The sequence below is a fragment of the Lepidothrix coronata genome, unplaced genomic scaffold (assembly GCF_001604755.1).
Source record: "Lepidothrix coronata isolate B3197 unplaced genomic scaffold, Lepidothrix_coronata-1.0 Scaffold8, whole genome shotgun sequence".
NCBI classification, from domain to species: domain Eukaryota; kingdom Metazoa; phylum Chordata; class Aves; order Passeriformes; family Pipridae; genus Lepidothrix; species Lepidothrix coronata.
The window spans coordinates 10,146,557-10,164,020 of NW_016690188.1; positions in this window are offsets into that span (position 1 = coordinate 10,146,557).

Sequence of the window (17,464 nt, forward strand, 5' to 3'; positions counted from 1 at the left end):
TCTCTTGCATCCACTAAAAGCATCTGGGAAAGTCCGGCAGATTTATGAAGAAAATGGTCTGGAGTTGCCTCTTGCATTTTACAGGAGAAAAAGGTTTCCCTGCATGTGAAAGACCAGAGGCTGGATAGTGGCTGGGCAGGGCTGCTGCATATTGGGGATCTGCCTGTTTACATTTTAAAGGAAGAGCTGAGAAATACTGATGTATCCTGACTGCCTGGTGCTCCAAGGGTGCATAGGTTTGAGAGGGCTGATGGATTTTATGGGTGAGCTCCTGTACAGGCATTTGTGTCTGGAACTGCCATGCTGCTGTAAGGTGATGGAATAGGGAAACATGCTCCTTCTTCCCTGCAGGTCAAGTCTGCAATAAGTATGTGCGTGAGTGTGGGTGCAGGAAAACAAGAGAAGAGGAAATGCAGCTCAGAAGTGCACTGATAGCACTGAGCTTAGATGTAATGTTCCACTTTCATCAGTGGCATCAAAACCAACTTGAGAGGCAGGCATTCAGGAGTGAATGTGTAGTTGTGTTTCTCTTAGACTAGACAGTAGCTTGGCTGCTGCAGGAACTTTATTAAAGTCAGGCTCACTAAGTGAAGCTGTTTCGGAGAGAAAATAAAGAAAAACAACGAAGAAAAAAAGAATTCATCCTCACCAGAAACTGGCTTTTCAGAGCAATCTCATATAAGCTGCAAAATCCACATAGTCAGCAGTCCTGGTTCCAGCTGCCCTGACGCTTGGAGAGGTGACACTGTGCAAACTGAGCTGTGAACGAGGTGAGAGGTGTGGGGGCACAACACGCGCTGCACTTGCCAGGCACTGGAAAATCCCTTTGCACTGCATACTGTGCAGTCAGCAGGGTAGCCATGGTGCTCTTGTGTTTCTACAAATTGTGCATCTCTTTCAAACTGATTGTTTATCCCTTGGCTGACTGAGGACATCCACATAATCCAGGACAAATAATTTTGATTCAGTGAGCACTTAACTCACTTAACTACCTCTCCCAGTCACGGCCATCACATTGGCAGTCTTTGCTGACAGATAATGCTTCATTTGGCAGACAAATTCCTGACATTTACAGCTTCTGCCTCGGTTCCATTAGAAACAGCCTGCATGGCAACACAATCCGGCCCCACTGGGTTCCTGGCTCAGCTCATTATCATTAGCTCTTTTAAAGGCACCCTCTAAAAATCTCTGTGCTTCCCCTCACAGCACCTCACAGTGTCAATGCCGTAGCTTGTTTACAGATGGGGAAAACAAGTCACAGCAAAACATAGGCTGGTTCTGGGAAGCTTCTTCACAGTCATCACTCACAGTGAGTAGGTGTCTGCAAGCTCTGAACCTGGGGTTATGTGTGAAGACACATGTTGTCCCTACAAATTCCAGCACACTGCCCCTATGCATGAAGCAAAAGAAGTGCTTTACCACCTTGCTTGAGCTGGCTCAGGGCCAGGGGGCAGAGTACTGCTGAGTACCTCCAAATCATGCCCTGGGAACGCTGTGGTTGCCCCTCTTCCAGTGGGCAGTGAATGTGTGCTGCTCACTATGGCTGGTAGTTGACGCCTCTTCAGAACTCCAGCACTTCTCCACTCCTCTCAGGGATCCATTGCCAGGCTCAGACATGCAGCCTCCAGTGTGTGCAATTCATAGGTGGCCCAAGCCTGCCTTCAGTCTGCTGCCCCAAGAACTGTGGAAACCAAGATACACGGGCTCTGACATTGATGCTTCTGACTTATTTGCTTAACTGCATTCCCCAGCTCTGGATTACTCTTAAGTCTTAGAGAACAGAATCAGATTTCACAAGATGTGAAACACTGCCTACAAATGTAGGTGGGCTCCTAATGTGATCTTCAAATACTTCTAAAGTGGCAAGCCAACTAATTACCCCACAAAATCTACTTAGTTTTTCTGCCTCTGTGGGAAGGGGCCAGTCTCAAAGGAACCAGACAGTTCAACATTTGCATGAAATTATGAGCAGCAGGTAAGAGCTGATTTTCTTCCTGTCCTCACCTGTGTACGTTATAGCCAAGGCTATTGCACTGTTATACCATACTTGCTTTTAGATGCCTTTATTCAGCACCTTGGTCTGATCAGCACCCGTTGAAATCATGAGTACAAAGAAAAATGTGCATCCCAAGAACACCTTCAGGCTCTGACTCCAGACCAACAGACCCCTTTAACCCTCATTGTTTTGCTTTCCTTTTGTGCCATTAAAATGCTTGCTTCAGGTTTAAAACACAGATTAAATAAGCAGTCTCTGTGTTTTCCGATGGCTGCTTTTGAGCTGTTCTGAAAAGCTAAGAAGAGCACACCAGAAGCAGCTTTTTTTTTTCTCCATATTTGATCCTTGCCTGTGATCACCTGACACAGATCAGAGTAGAGCTTTTCCTCTGCTGCACAAGTTCATCCTCTTCTTTGCTACTCATGTCTTTCCTGGCTAAAGTGCTCTTTTGGAAGGTAGCAGATCAGAAGGAGTGCCCATGTGAAAATGATAAGGGGTAGGGAGTCCCATATTCCTTGCCTGCCTTTTCGTCTTGTACCAGCTATGTCCAGAAACATAGCTGACAACAAAGAAAAATTTTCTCAGTTCAAAACTGAAACCTTTTCAAACCAAAAATTACTACTTTAGCTAGAAATCATTCAAATAATAATAAAAACCTCCACCTGGTACAGATTTATATTTTTTCAATTAAAAACTGTCACCTGAATGGAGTCTTTCACCAGCAGGGAACCTTCCATCTCTACTACATTTGCCATTCCAACATCTGGCCATGTCTAACTCTGCCCTGATATTTGGAGGTGTTTGTTGTTTGCTTAGGCATCTTCAGAGGTTTATGTGCCCATATCCTAATGTACACTTGGTGGCCAGGGGCCTATGTTGTGTTGTAGGACTGGGATGCTTTCCTGGTTGTCCCCAGGGTGAGCACTGGCCCCTAACACACCCATCTGGTGAGCCTTCTTTTTCTCCTCCTGAGGCTTTGATATTCGCATGTTGGTGTTTTTATTATTCCTGGGATCTTTCCAGCCCTCTACATGTCATCTGGCAGAATAGTCCCTGCACATTCCTGCATTTATACTTTCTCCTCCATTTTCATCCTGACCCTCTGTGTGTCAAAAAGTTTTCTACAAAAGAAATAAAACTTGTGTGCCCTGAAAGCTGCAAAGTCACAGACTAATCAGGGAACACTGCAGCATGGTGATGAATATCCCTGCACACCATTTTCTGCTGCAAATAGGCCAAACCCAATTGACTTGAGAATGTTTTTTTTACTATGACTTTTCTCAAGAGTAGGAGTAATAACATTTTTACATGGCAGATGGGTTATAGTGCTTTCATTCCATTTACATGGCTGGGAACATGACCCATCTTACTTTTCATAGCTGCCATCTGTTGTTCAAATTCATTCCAGTGCAATCAACCAAGTCATGGTTTTGCTTTATTAATTGTTTGGTTTTGTTGGTTTGTTTTTTTTTTTTCATTTGTTTTATTCTGGTTTTAATTATTATTGTCTCTGGGAATTTAATTCTGGGCTTTTGGATCAGTGAGTAGAACAAATGTTTTTCCCGGTCTTACAGTGGCTGCTTGAAAGGGCTTACTGATAGTAGAAAATATTCTCTCTTTCTGCTTGATTGCAAGTTTTTCAAAAAAATAAAGCAACCAAAACCAAACCTTTGAACAGGTGAGCACTCAGTCAAAGTGTTGGAATGATCGATTTGAAGCCTTCTCACAATGCTTTGTCCAGGTCAACAGAGGACAATAATTAAAAGATCCATATCAACATGGCTCAGGTTTCAGGCAAATTAAGAGCTGAAGAATGCCAGGAGCCTCTTTCTCTTGAAAAAGAGAAAGGTCACATATTATTCCCTAAACTAAAGCTTCTTTCACAAATTCGGCTACACTAAGATCATATCCAGTCCATTTTTACTAAGTAATGATTTGCTTTGTTTATTTTCATGGACAGTCCTTATTTCTGCCTTGTAATTATGCTTTCATAGAATCATGGAATCATTAAGGTTGGAAAATACCCCTGAGATCATCGAGTGGGGTGGGCACAGTCTGTTAACAGGGGGTCCTCTGGGACGATGGCACCAAGGTGATTCAAGTCCCCATAGCAACTCTGTGGACTTCTGCAGAAGAGCATATGGCACTGTGAAAAGAAGAGTTTAAGTGTCTATGGTAGCAAAAATGTAGGAGTGATTCTACCACAGGCAGTGGAGTTATTCAGATACAGGCAAGAGGCAAATCATGCCCTCTCTTTTCTCAATATGGGCAACAAGAACGTGCTTTCTGTCCCATGTTGCACAGAAGAACAAGATGGGGAGAATTGGTCTTTGTTTTGAAAGCACTGGAAATCAGAGACTTTCAAAGCATTTGCAGGGAAATGCTATAATTTAAGAAAATTGTAGGAAAGTTTTGGTCAACGTAGCTGTTCAATTACCTATAGAAAATGGAATGTACAATGTAGAGAAAATGGTTGCAAGAGAAAAAAAACCCTTCTGAAAAGAAGCTAAAGATAGTGTCACTCTGTTGGTTTCAATGATCTTATTTTTAACTTCTACTGAGAAATTTAGGCTATATCTGTATATTTTTATGAAGTCCCTAGGGATATGCTGCAAATTTCTGGTACTTTGGGGGAGGGAATATGATTTTTTGGGGTTTTTTTTAGCTCAAAACTGGTCATATACTGATAATTAGTTTTTAGCTGCATTTATATTTCTATCAAACAAAGTTCTGATAATCACTACAATAAGGCCTGTGTTTATTGTGCCAGAAAACCTTTTCTTTTAGTTATAAAAAAACCCATGTGTTTTGAAAAAAAAGCGTTTGCCTTTGACCAAAAAAAAAAACCCAAAAACCAAAAAAAGCCCACAAACAAACAAAAAAAAACCCAAAACCGAAACAAACCTGCTTGCTTAAAAGTGTTTGACTTTTTTCAGAGCAGGTTGAGAAAAAGAAAATTGAATTTAAAATATGTGGCCAACTGAGAATAAAGGTAACAACCTCCTAGAGTGGATACAAACAGTAGAGAGTGGTGATGGTGGTGCTTTTTCTGTGTAAGTACAAATGACTTCTGGGATTTCCTATCTTTAGGATCTTTATTAAGGTAGATCAGCTCTTCAATAGGAACCTGCCCCAAATGACAAAGCACTACTCTTCCACCTTAAAGCAGATGTTCAGTGAAGTGAAGCTGAATTTCACACAGCCAGGTAAAGACCAATGGAGAGCTCACACTGCAGAAACAGGGGTCAGATTAAAATGGGCTCTGTTTCACATTTCACCTAGCTTCCCTGTCTGTAGCTTGGCAGAGGTGGGCACCAGATGAAAGGGGAGGAGACAAAATGGTGAAAGGGGTGATGACAGACAGACAACACCCATACATTCCTCTTCAGATGCATTTTCACATCTGTTTGGCATTTCAAGGGTTGTTTTCCTATGAGCATCACTCAGAGACGTCCAAGAAAGGTGAGATCCTACACTTGAAAGGCCAGGAAGAAGAGTTTACCAGGAAGGTACACTGGACACGTGTGGTAAGGTGTGGCTGTATAAATTAAAAGTCTGAATGATCCTGCAAAGAAATATGGACTATTCAGCCTCTATACCAAAATCAATGAGGTCTCTGGGTTTTCCTTTTTCTCCCAGGGGGAAAGTATTTTTCCAGTGGTCTGAACTGCTGACCCAAAATTCTGCAGACCTTTAAGTGGATGTATTTTGTTACTCCCAAGATCATACTATTTTCAAGATCTGGATCATCTATAGAAAATAAGACTTAGATGCTTAAAAGTCTTTGTAGGAACTCTGCCTGAGGCAGCAACCAGTCTGTCTTTTAAAATCTTCTTTCACCCTGTGGGTGTTCAGTTGTAGCCTCATAAATAAAGCCATAGCCCTATACACACTTCCAGTGCCTCTTTCTAGCCAGCAGTGCACTATGCTTTGGCATGAAGCTTCCAGCCCCAGAAATGTCAGTGGATACCAAATGTTGCAAAGTTCCTCCTCTGCAGCCCAGGGTACAGAAGCACAACCACCCTGTCACTTCCTCTGTCTGCTGGCATCTGTAATGTGTAAGAAATGAGGGACAGAGGCATTTGTTCAGAAACTGAGCCTTAAAAGTGCCTTTAAACAGTTTAGTTGAATATCTTTGCTCTATGACTTACCAGTCCTGTTTAAATGCAGAAAGCAGCAAAGATCTTTTCACGAGAGTTTTCACTGGATTTCATTAAATAGAATAATTACGCACATGTAAAATTCGGCAAACATAGCTCTGAAACTACTGCTATAACAGCACAATAGCCAGATCAATGTCACAGCTGATCAGTGAGCTCAAGCAGCAGGTGTCCATTCAACCCACAGGATCCCCACACCAAGGAACACTTGTGTTGGTACCCAAAGGAGATGACTGATTTCAAACAGGTGTCTCAAGTATGGTTATGCTCTTCATGGGCACAGGACATGGTTGCCTTTAGTAGCTTTTGGATCCTTTACCCAGGGAGGCAGCCCAGCAAAACCCAGGTCAGCTCTGGTTAGGGCATTAGAGGACACAATGACAGCCTCATCTAGCAAGGAGGAAACCTCAGCTTTGGCTCCTCTGCTCATGCAGTAGAGCAGGATCTTCTACTTCATTGACTTGTATTAAAAAAAAGCCAGTTGCTCAGCCTCAGAGAGCATCTTTAAGCTTTCTGATCAATTAAATGGCTTATTGCTTTTGGAAACAGATTTAATCTATTCAACTCTCAGTGAGTAGGTGGGAGGCCACTATGGAAAGCCCAACAACTCCTGACAGTTTCCTTGCAAAATTTCCTATGAAGTGTCATGAACAATATTTCTTCCATATCAAAAATGCTGAGTGTGAGTTTGGTCCATGGCAAAAAGAAAAACCCATCCATCTGGAACTCCATATAAGGTTTTTTACCTATAATGGATTTTTCTGTCGTTGCTTCATTAATTCTTGAAAAATACTGCCTGATGGGAGATGAAGGGAAGCAGCAAAAGTCTGTAATTTTCCCTCTGATATTTAACACATAGGCAGGACTACCTTTGCATTTTTGTTCAGGATAGGATAGGAGCCATTTAAGATAAAGGAATTCAAGACTGCTGTGTACCAGACTCGGGCCATATTTGGGTAACTTTTCTCATGAGAATCAAGTACAAATTTCAGACTGAATCTTCAAGCACGCTGTGGCATGGATCCAGTCTATCTAAAAGATTGCCTGTAGCTCTGGAATGAAGATAGTGACAGAAAATGCTTTCCCAAACCACACTGAGACTTTGTGGTTCTCAAATAAAACTCCTTTTTCTTGTGATGCGTTCTCAAGGATGGATATCTGCTCATGCAGTAGGGCTTCAAACACTGCAGTATTACTTCTGAACACCACTGAGCTTTAAGAAGTCACTGGATTCTGACAGGTGACATCTAGGGGGATTTTTACCAAGAAGCCTTGAGTTCTCAGGAAGGTTTTGGTTCAGTCAGTTGATGAATAACATAAACTTTGGGCTCAGAAAATAACAGGAATTAAAGGTGATCAGGGATTTACAGTCTACATTCCTAAAACTCTAGAGGGCAAGGTATTAGGTGGAGGCTAGAACCATTTATTTTAGTTATATTAAATGGAAACTCTAGACACTGTCTGACTCTGCCTGTTCCTGCTGCTAACACCACCTGGCAGAAAGGTTATATTATTATTATCTGCAGTTTACTTTTCTCCTTTTAAAAATTTTCAGCCTCCCAATCAGAAATGGGCACAATGCCATGGGCTCCAAAAGGCTAGGCTCAAATGAGGAAAACCAATCAAATATGGAAAGTGGTTGCAAACATTTTTCATCTGGCTATGTGAGCAATCCTTGGGAATGCCAAAAGGATCCAGATGAAAACAGTATTTATAAAAATGCATGTCAAGCAGTATTTTTTACAAAGATACAGAGCAGCTGTACTCATGAATCTGTAGTTCAGGTAAATGGTAACTCACCCACTCCCCCAGCCCAGCAGGTAGCTAACCAGGACCACGGGAAGGACCACTGCCTCAGCAGTGGGCACCAGGACTCTGCCAGCAGGTCTGTGATCTTCCCCAGTGCACTGGAGACTCTGTGCTCGCTCCATTTCTTTCTGGTATAGTTTGGGCAGTTGATTGTTGCGTGGGGTTTTCCCAGGTACGTGGCAGTTCCAGCCAGTGAGAACGGCAAGAGTTCAGTAGGGCTGCATCTGTGTTTGTATGAAGTAGGTGAGAGCTTAAGGAGCAAAGAGCTACTCTGAAATATTTTGGGGGGGCTCAGAGCCCCACGAGTTCCTTACACTTCTATCTCAGGACTGCCTCTCTGCTGCGTCTGCAAAATATGCCATCCCCAAAATTACAGATGAAACGAGAATTTAATTTTCCCCATATTATTGAAAAGCCTCCAGACAGTTCTGATGTTCAGCATCTTGGGAGAAAAGGTCTTTGCAGGTGTACGATTCTCTTCATTTACAGCAGTACAGAGTAAAAAATTTTTTTGGGGAGCCTTTATGCTCCCTTTTGGAGGCAGGAAGAGTGAATGCCTGGTTGCCAATTCATGCAGAGGATCACTACAATGCTTCCAGGCCCTGATGCTCTGTCTGCACAAGGGCTAGCCAAGCTGCTGACCTCCACTGCACTTGGAAAACCAGGGAAGCCAAATTTTTCTCCCTAGTTCTTCCTGTAGGGATATGACACTCACAACAGCTCTTCTAGCATGCTGCAGCACCAAACCCACTAGGAAGAATAAATTAATTCTTAAAAATAAACAGCCGGTCATAAAAACATCCAGGAAAACCCTGGCCTCTGCTCTTCTGATAGCCTAGGGGTCTCGGTGACAAATCACCCTTGCTACCTACCCCCAGTGAATACTCCCTGCTTGTCAGGTTGGCTAATTGTTTTGGAGTGGATGCAATACATCTTCTGCCAGGAGAGGTTTGTGGGGCACATGATGCTGTAAAATGATCTTCTGTTTATCTAATCTCTTCTCTCACTGCTATCATTGTACATATACACAAACTCCCTTTATAGCTTCCCTCCAGCCACTACTCTGGTTACAAGCTTAAACAAGTCCTTGATCATTTAAAAACTACAGGCTTATTTAAGGAAATGAATGCAACAGCACTAGGCTGTTGTGGTCTCCTAGCAGGTAAGGTGTTATGCTGTCCCTACTCAGCCTTTACCTTTTCAAGGTAAAGATCTTTGCAGAAATTTCTCTCCACCAGACAGCTACTCAGCTGAGACACAAGTCTGCTGTTCTTTGCTCATTTCACATATGCAGAGACAACCCTAGTTTGATTCAACATATGGAAATAAGCCATAAAACCAGATTAACATAGCCAGTTCAGAAGAAGGTAAAAGAAGTATGTTCCTGAGGAGCTGGATCCTAATTTCTGCTGATGAGATGGCAATGCAGCTCACTGGAAGACACTCAGGCAAAGCTGAAGAAAGATGGGACATGAACACACCATCTGACACCCAATGCACATTTCTAAAGCAAGGGCTTGAGCCACAACATTGCAATAAAAGTGTGGCTTAGTGTGTAGGCCAGTACTAGAACTGACCTTTTCTCTGGGTTGCCAGAGAGAAATGTGAAACCAAAGAAAGTTTTATGACAGCTGATAATCTCCCTATCACTTCTGCAGTGAGTGAGCAGGCAGGTGATTAAGTTTTAATTGAAAAATTGGAGGGAATGGGGGAAAAAATCAGAAAAAATAAACACTCAAGTCAGCAAGTCACATTAGCGACAGCAGCTAATGTTTCTAACATGAGCTTTAAATCTTTAAGCCTTCCTCCGAAGCAAACATATTATGCATTGTTCGTAACGCTCTTAATTGGAAATATTTAGCTATCCAAATAGTATAAGTACATTCAATTATTTGCTCAGAGCCTGGATCAATATCAATATTAATAGGTCATTTTAGGGGAGACATATTTAGATTTCATTTTAGAGATCACCTGCACAAAACAGCTTGAGGTTGTAAGCTGGGTATCTCAGTTTCCTGAAATCAATCTCTGAAAACAAGAAGCTGGCTGAACACATCAGTGTTTGTGATGGTGGGGAAAATGCATCAGGACTTTCCTGGCAGAGAAAGCACTGCTTCAGCACTGAGGATCTGTCTGAAGCCACATAAGACCTTGTCTCAGGAGGGCTGGCACCTGCTGAAGTGGTGGAATTTGCTCTCTCATGGTGTACAAATGGTGCAATGGTCTGCAGCCTCTGCTTCAGGCCATGGGCTGCAGCTATGTGCCCTTATCCCAGGCTGCAGCTGTGTCCTTTGCTTCTCCTGGCCCCTCACTGCACCTGCCCCATGTGTAACCCCAGGAACAGTGCCCAGAGCTTTCTGGGTGATAGGCAATTCTCTCAATGGCCTTGATCCACCACCTGGTTGAGTTTCCCCATGAACTGTATACGGCTATGGGGAGACTGTGAATAATGTAGTGATGTACAAAAGGGGCAAGGCTCCCTTTAAAGCCTTAACAAGAATTGCTGGCACTGGTGGCAATAGGAAATTACATTTTCAGGCTAAAAGCAAAATTACACATTCAGGCATTCGAGTCCCCGTGAGGAAGGAGTTAATGAGTCCATGGCAAAACATTTCCAATCCAATGAAGACACAGTTGAAGAAAATCCAAACACAGTAACCAAGCAGCTCAATTTTTTTCTTTCTAAGAACCAGCCCAAATCCATCTCAAGCTGGAGACTGATTGCAGTCTGAGAGCAGCCTGTGTGAGATCCCAGCCCCTGTCCCACCATCAGGTGTTGGCAGCGCAAACCTCCCACCCATTGTTCCTGCACACATGGCTTCAGACTCCAGAGAAGAGTCCACTATGGAGAGAGTTTATTTCTCTGCGTGGTTCATGTATGACGAGGGTGGTGAGGGCTGTGGCTAGGGACTGAGAAGAGAAAATACTGAGCTTGTAGCAGGCTGTAACCTCCAGATAGGCAAGAATTTAATAATATTTTTTAGTGCTTTTGCATTAGGTGACTCTTACATTATGGAATTACCAAGGAATTTAACAGGAAGACTTCTTTTGCACTGAAAGTATACATGAGAAAACCTTATCTTTTTACCTTTACATTACAAACTAATTGTCAGTTCCAAATGGTCTTTTTTCTGACTCACTCAGGATATATGGTGATTTTTCCTACCATCCTGGGGAAAGGAACAGGAATGAAAATTATATTTCTATATTCATAAGGAATAGAATATGACAAATGCAATTTCAAGCCATTTCACCCTTTGCTGTGAACATTTTCACACTGTCCCTCTGGGTGCCCCAGATACAGATGGGGTTTGCATACTGCTGCTGCGGCTTCTTATCCTGGGCAATACCATTACCCAGGGTTAGGAGATGTATTTGCCATCACAGCAGTTGTAAAGAGGACAGAGACCAGCCTGGGCAGAGACTGGTCTGCAATTCTCTGCTGATAAATAAACATCTCTGTTTCCCTTTTGCAGTATGCAACTTGATGGTAAAGGTTTCAAAGAAAAGTTGAGCTGACATCAAAAAAAAAGACTCTCCAAGGCAAATAAGGAGAGATTTATTTTCTTATTCAGGTTTCTCAAAGGCTCCTTCTCTGTGCCCTTTTTGTACACAATGATTTTCACCATTCAGGAATGCTTTCATTTAATGTCTGAAATAACTTTTTGTATCTCGTGGTATCTTTGTATCTTTGTTTAACTGTAAAATAAACATTCTTTCCTTAACAGGTCTAAAGTTGTGGGGTTTGGGGCAGCATGTAAATAATTGATCCAGAATATAATTTTTTCACTCACTGTACTATTAGACTTTGTTTTTCACTATGCTATTCTCTGTGTCCTGGTCTCCTCATAAAAGTTTGGTCAGTGTAATGCTGAAAGGATATAATTTTGCGTTTAAGCCAAAGGAGTTACATCAACTCAGCCTTAGTGTCAAGTATGTGATGTCTTTTGTATTGGTACAACTTATTTCTCTTGCTGTGCAGGAACAAAAATGGCAGGATGTGTTCCCTTACCCTGGTATCAGGGCAGCTCTTGAGAACAAGATACTGGGCAAGAAGCACCACAGGGCAGATCTATTCTTTATCGAAACTTTATGACTTCTCCGAGGTCTGGTTTTTTACTGAGGAAAAAGAACAAACCATTCCAAGCCCTCTGGCACAAGCAGCTGCCCACTAGCATTACTGGGCAAGGCAGAACGTGCCTCATGGTGCTGCTCATTTTTAATTTTCTTTCTTTAAACTAAATTAAAAAGATGCAACTACAATGACGCTGGGACTTAAGTGTATCAAGCTGCAGACACTGGTAGGCAGGGATGCCTGTCTAGGAGATGAATTCCTGCACAGTGATAATGGGTTATCGGGATTTCCTGCGTGGCTATGTGAATCGGGGCCATCTGTCAGCAGCTTTCTGTGGTGACAGACCGATGCCGAAAAGACAGATGGAGGGAATCTGAAGTGAGAGACCTTCCCAGCTGTAGGGGAGGCAGAGCTGGATAGATTTACAGTCTGCCTCGTTCTCTTTAGGAGTGATGCTTTCCTGAAATGTTTTTTCTCTGTCCATGTGATATTTTGGCATTAGGTTGTTCCCCAGGTGCCGCATTAGCTGCTGGGAAAGAATACTGCAGAGTCTCAGCTCAGGTGCATCCTGGGCAGCTGTATCTCAAAACCTGCCGAAAGGTGGAAGGATGTTTTGCCCCAGCTCTAACTTCTGAAGCCTGAGAAGAGAAATCAGGAGGATGTAAAGGGAACTCACCAAATATCTGTAGCCAGACAAAGATTAAAGCTATAGCTTAAAAGTAGCTGCCTTATGCTCTGACAACAGCTTATCAAAATATTTACTGTATCTTCCTTGCCTTAATGTAGTTTTTGGTGTTTCTTTGGGCGACCATACATAACTAATTTATTGCAATTTGAGTACGCCATTGTTGGTTTTGAACTCAAACAAACGGGTTTAGTGGTGATTTATATTTAAGAAATAGGAGCCGCCTAGTACTGGTGAGTTATCCTACAACAACAAACCAGCCCAGGCAGGGCAGTCCTAAGAATAATGCTGTTTTGTGGCAGTAGAGATTAAATGTTCGGCCTTCCTAAGATTTCTAAGCTTTCTTTGTGGTACTTTGCTGAAGGTGAGGTGGTTTAAGGCTACAAGCAAGGCATGGATGCTGGAGAAAAGCAGTATCTTTCATTAGGCAAAAGTATTCACTAACTGAAGTCTTGTCTAGTTTCTCCAACTGTCATTTAGTCTAATAAAAGATTTTGCCTCCCCTTCCAAGACTTTGTTGAGGGCATTTTAAAATGGAGCTTACATTTAAAGAAACTGAAAAATTAGCGAGGTTGCAGTGGAAAGCTACAGGCTCAAAAAAGAAATATCTGAGAGTTTGTGATTGCTTTGCAATACAGGAATTGCAAAGTAGCTCAGGCTACTTAGCACATCAAGATAAATACAAGAGCCTTGCTCAGACTGGTAGTTGCTTCATGGGAAGAACTTACCTGGTTGTGAAAGGCTTTTTACTCTTGTGAAGTCACAGCAAGAACTGGAGTCACAGCAGTAGCTGGAGAACTAGAACTAAGAAATATGCTAGTGAACTAGAAATAATGGCACTTTTTTTATGGTACCTTGCTTTCTATGAGTTTTTCTCTACATTCAGCTTGCAGGCTCAATATGACAGTAACAAACTGAAAACATAGGACCTGTACATCACATTGATGTTTCCCTTCCTATAAAGAGCAACTTTACAAATTAGTTGAAAGAGCATGGGATTATCTCCAAAGAGTCTGAAGTCCTGCAGTGTCTCTGAGCCTAAGGAGGACACAGAGACTCCTGACTCTTTGTTTGCAATCCTCCTCCAGAGGTAATGAAATACCATACAGCCAGGCATATACTATAAATAATGAATGACCTAAAGCACCAGTTGGAGACCACTAAACATTGGAGGGATTAAATGGCTAGTCTAGGATTTAAGAGACGTACATCATAAGATCTGCTTTGTCCAAGGGAGTTGGTAGCTCTTCCTTTCCCTCACATTGATCTGTGAAGATAAATGCATTAAGGCTTGTAGGAAGTTCATGTGCTGCAAAGCAAAGGCCAGGTGCTTAAATACTAATCAAAGGATGTGGACATACAATAAACAGGCTGGCAGCTAATGAGACAGGCTTTTAAGAGGATCCAAAACCTTTCCCCTACAACAGGCAGAGTAACATTTTTCTTACTGGCTGTTCAGAGAAAAATTGTCCAAGCAGCTCTGATGCAGCCCCCCCAGCGTGCCAGACTGCCCGGACACCTTCTGCTTGTGTTGCCATGCATTCAGGCAGCTGTGCCAGCCTGGTGAGAGCATGGGAATCCTGGAGACAAACAGCACAATACTGGCTGCTAATTGAACAGCATCAGCCCATAGCCTTGCACCCAGTTGGCAAAGCCCGATTTAAAACCAATTTGAAGTGAAGCAAGAACAAGAGTGCGCACTTGCAAGTTTTTCCTCTCTTCTGATTTTTCCCTGCCTCTTGGTTTCCCTCATCCCCGGATAATTTTGCCTTGAAAATAATCAAGGTCCTTTAGACCACACACATTAACAGCCTTGTAAAGACAGAGCAGTTTGCCACCCACACATGCTGAAGTAAGTAAGTTGTAACAAATGGTCGGTAGCCCACTCAGGGACCCCCTTTTCTTCTGGCTGTGAAGTTTGAAAAATTACATTGCCTGACCCACTTGACTTGCTGAGGACCAGAAATGCAATACACAACATGTCTGACTACAAGAGTGTAGGCAGGTCTCCCTGCCCAGGACAACCTTTTATCCTCCTTGGGAACGTGAGGTGAGTTCCCATTACTTGGAACATTTTGTCTGGGTGAGATGGTTGGCAAGAGATTTCACCCAGGGAAGAAGACTTCTGCAAACCTTGATTTGAAGAAGGCAGAAGCACCAAGGAGGAGGGTTGGGATAACTAATGGAGCTACTCTCAGTTCAGTCAGCAGCACGCAGTCCCCAGACCCCCAAGCAGCTTATGCTGGTGGCTGCAGCTCAGCCCAAGGCTTAGTTCTCTCAGGCTGTTACTTCCAGCCTATTCAGGGAATAGGCTGATCCGTACCCTGCCAAAATCAGCGGGGGTCAGTGGCTGACGCTGCTGAGATGAAGATCAGGCTCCTGCTCACAGGTGCTGCCTCTAGTGAGGCTCCAGCACACGCAAAGGGAGCTAAGACATACGGGAGCTGATAAAACAAGCCACAAAAACTGGCTTCCCACTGGCCCTGTCCTGCCGCTGGGCTTCTGTTTAGGGGTGTCAGGTGCCTGCTAATTACAGCTAATGAGGAATTTAATTGCCCTTCAGCGAGGGCTAGCTTTGCAGGCTGCTGTGTGTCTGGGGGTGGGTGGTGGCCGGTGGCCAGGGGTCTCCCTGCCCTGCTCAGCCCACACACATGGTGAAAAGGGGCAGGGGGCCTTTCCCTGCCCTCGGCACCAGGGGCTCTGTGGGGAGGGGTTGGCCCAGACCTACAGTCCCAAGCACATCCACGTGCTCTTCTGATCTGCTCTCCTGCATCTGGAGGTCTTTGGATGTGGTAATGCTTCCTGCTGGGACCTGCCTCCTCTGTTCAACCTGGGGACTTGTGAAGGCTTCCTGGCAAGGTATGTGCTTCTGGAAGGGGCTTGGGTCTGTGCAGTGGCTGTTTCTATGAGCTGCGTGGGGATGGCAGGAAGCAGGATCTTGGCGTTCTTAAGTGGTGAGGGGCTGGTGAGCCCCTGCTGACAGGCTGGTTCCCTTGCTTTGCCACATGCTGGGTTTGCTTTGATCCAAATGCTCTGCTTGATCTGTGTTTTTGGGAGATAGAGCCAGGTAGGAAGAAAGTGCTTGTGCAGCATGTATAGGAGGGCAGGCATTGGCTTAGACACACTGTTTACAAGCTCATTATCCCTTTTAATATACAGCCATGTCTCAAACCCATCTCTGCTATGAGTGTCTTTCCCACCCTGATTTCCCAGCACCATATTCTGTCCCATGTACCTCCCCTGTTCTGTTATGTATATAACACAGATGTAGTCCCTCTCCTCTCACCTATTCTACATGTAGGCTGTATACCTACCCTCAGAGTAATGAGTCCGTGCCTCATCTTACACAAAAGGTAGAAGCTATTTTCAGGTAAAATCCAGGTAGGCAAGGTGATGTTTCAGAGAGGCATGTTACATGTTAGAAGAAGCCTGTCTTCTCTCCTAACCATTTAGTAAGTGAAAATTACTGTGTTCCAGTTTACCAGATCAGTCACCTTTTTCTTTATAAAGGCAAAAGCTTCCTCAAAGAGTGTAAGTCCCATACTAAAGTTGCCCTTCAACTGTTCACATTCAGTTCATGGCCTTTTCTTTCCTGAAGACAGCTGATGTCCAACCAGGATTTTTTAAGAGACCATTACTGAATAGCATAACAGGAAAGCAGGCATGTGTATGTGTGTGTGCTCAGTTGTGCAACTGTGAAATAGCTGTGCTGGCTGCAGAGCATGGCTGTGGGTTAGAGCTGGGTGTGACTTTACCCTCAGCAAACCCTACTGGCTCCAGCAAAGCATCCTTGTCTTTTTGATTTTCCGTCAATCGAATGTATTCTCAGAGACTGGTTGAAAACTGATGAGGTTTCAATTTCCTCTGACAGGATACGACCAAGAGCTTTTTAGCTAGTTTTGGGTTTGTTTTGGTTGGTTGGGTTTTGTTGTTGTTGTTGTTTTTGTTTTGTTTGGGTTTTTTGTTTGGGTTTTTTGTTTTGCATGTGTGGTTGGTTTTTGGTTTGTTTTTTTTTATTTGTTTGGTTTGGGTTTTGTGGTTTTTCTGACTGCTAAGAAATTCTCTGAATCACCTAATCTAACTGGATGACTGAATTCTTTAAAAAAAAAAAAAAGGCAAGTAGTAAATGTAAGGAAATAGGATGATTTCAATAGCTACCAGGAGGTGGGTTACAGGAGATCCAAATGCCCCTATGTTACAGTCTGTGTTATGGCTTGCAGCTCAGCTAGTCCTGGGGGGAAAGGCTACAGGCCAAATTATTATTCTGTCATGGTTGTGTAAGACTAGAAGAAGCCTTTCAGCTGGAGAAGCTTAGAGAAATTGCCATGTTTTGAGCAAGTAAAATGCACTCTTTCAAGAACTCTATTTTGCAGGCAAAATATTGCAAATACTAAGCTATAAAACCTGTATTGAATCTTTGCTTTTCTGTAGAAGTACCTCATTCAGTCATGTTTTTAAAGCTCCTTTCAGTGGCTGGCAGGCCAGAACCATGCTGAGGGGCTGTGCAGTAGCCCCGCTGTAGTTCGCTTCTGATCGGTGAGATGGACTGACACTGTTGTGACACTTAGGCACAGGGGGAGGCATAGCTTTTATGTGCTCTGAATGCAAGGCTCTGGGATGAGTCTCAGCTGAGTGCACCTGCAAAATTCAGGGGCAGCTGAGCACCACAGCACAGGAAAAAAAGAGAAAATCTTTCCTGCTGCAGAGATATTCCTTGTTGAAGAATGTCCCAGTTGGAG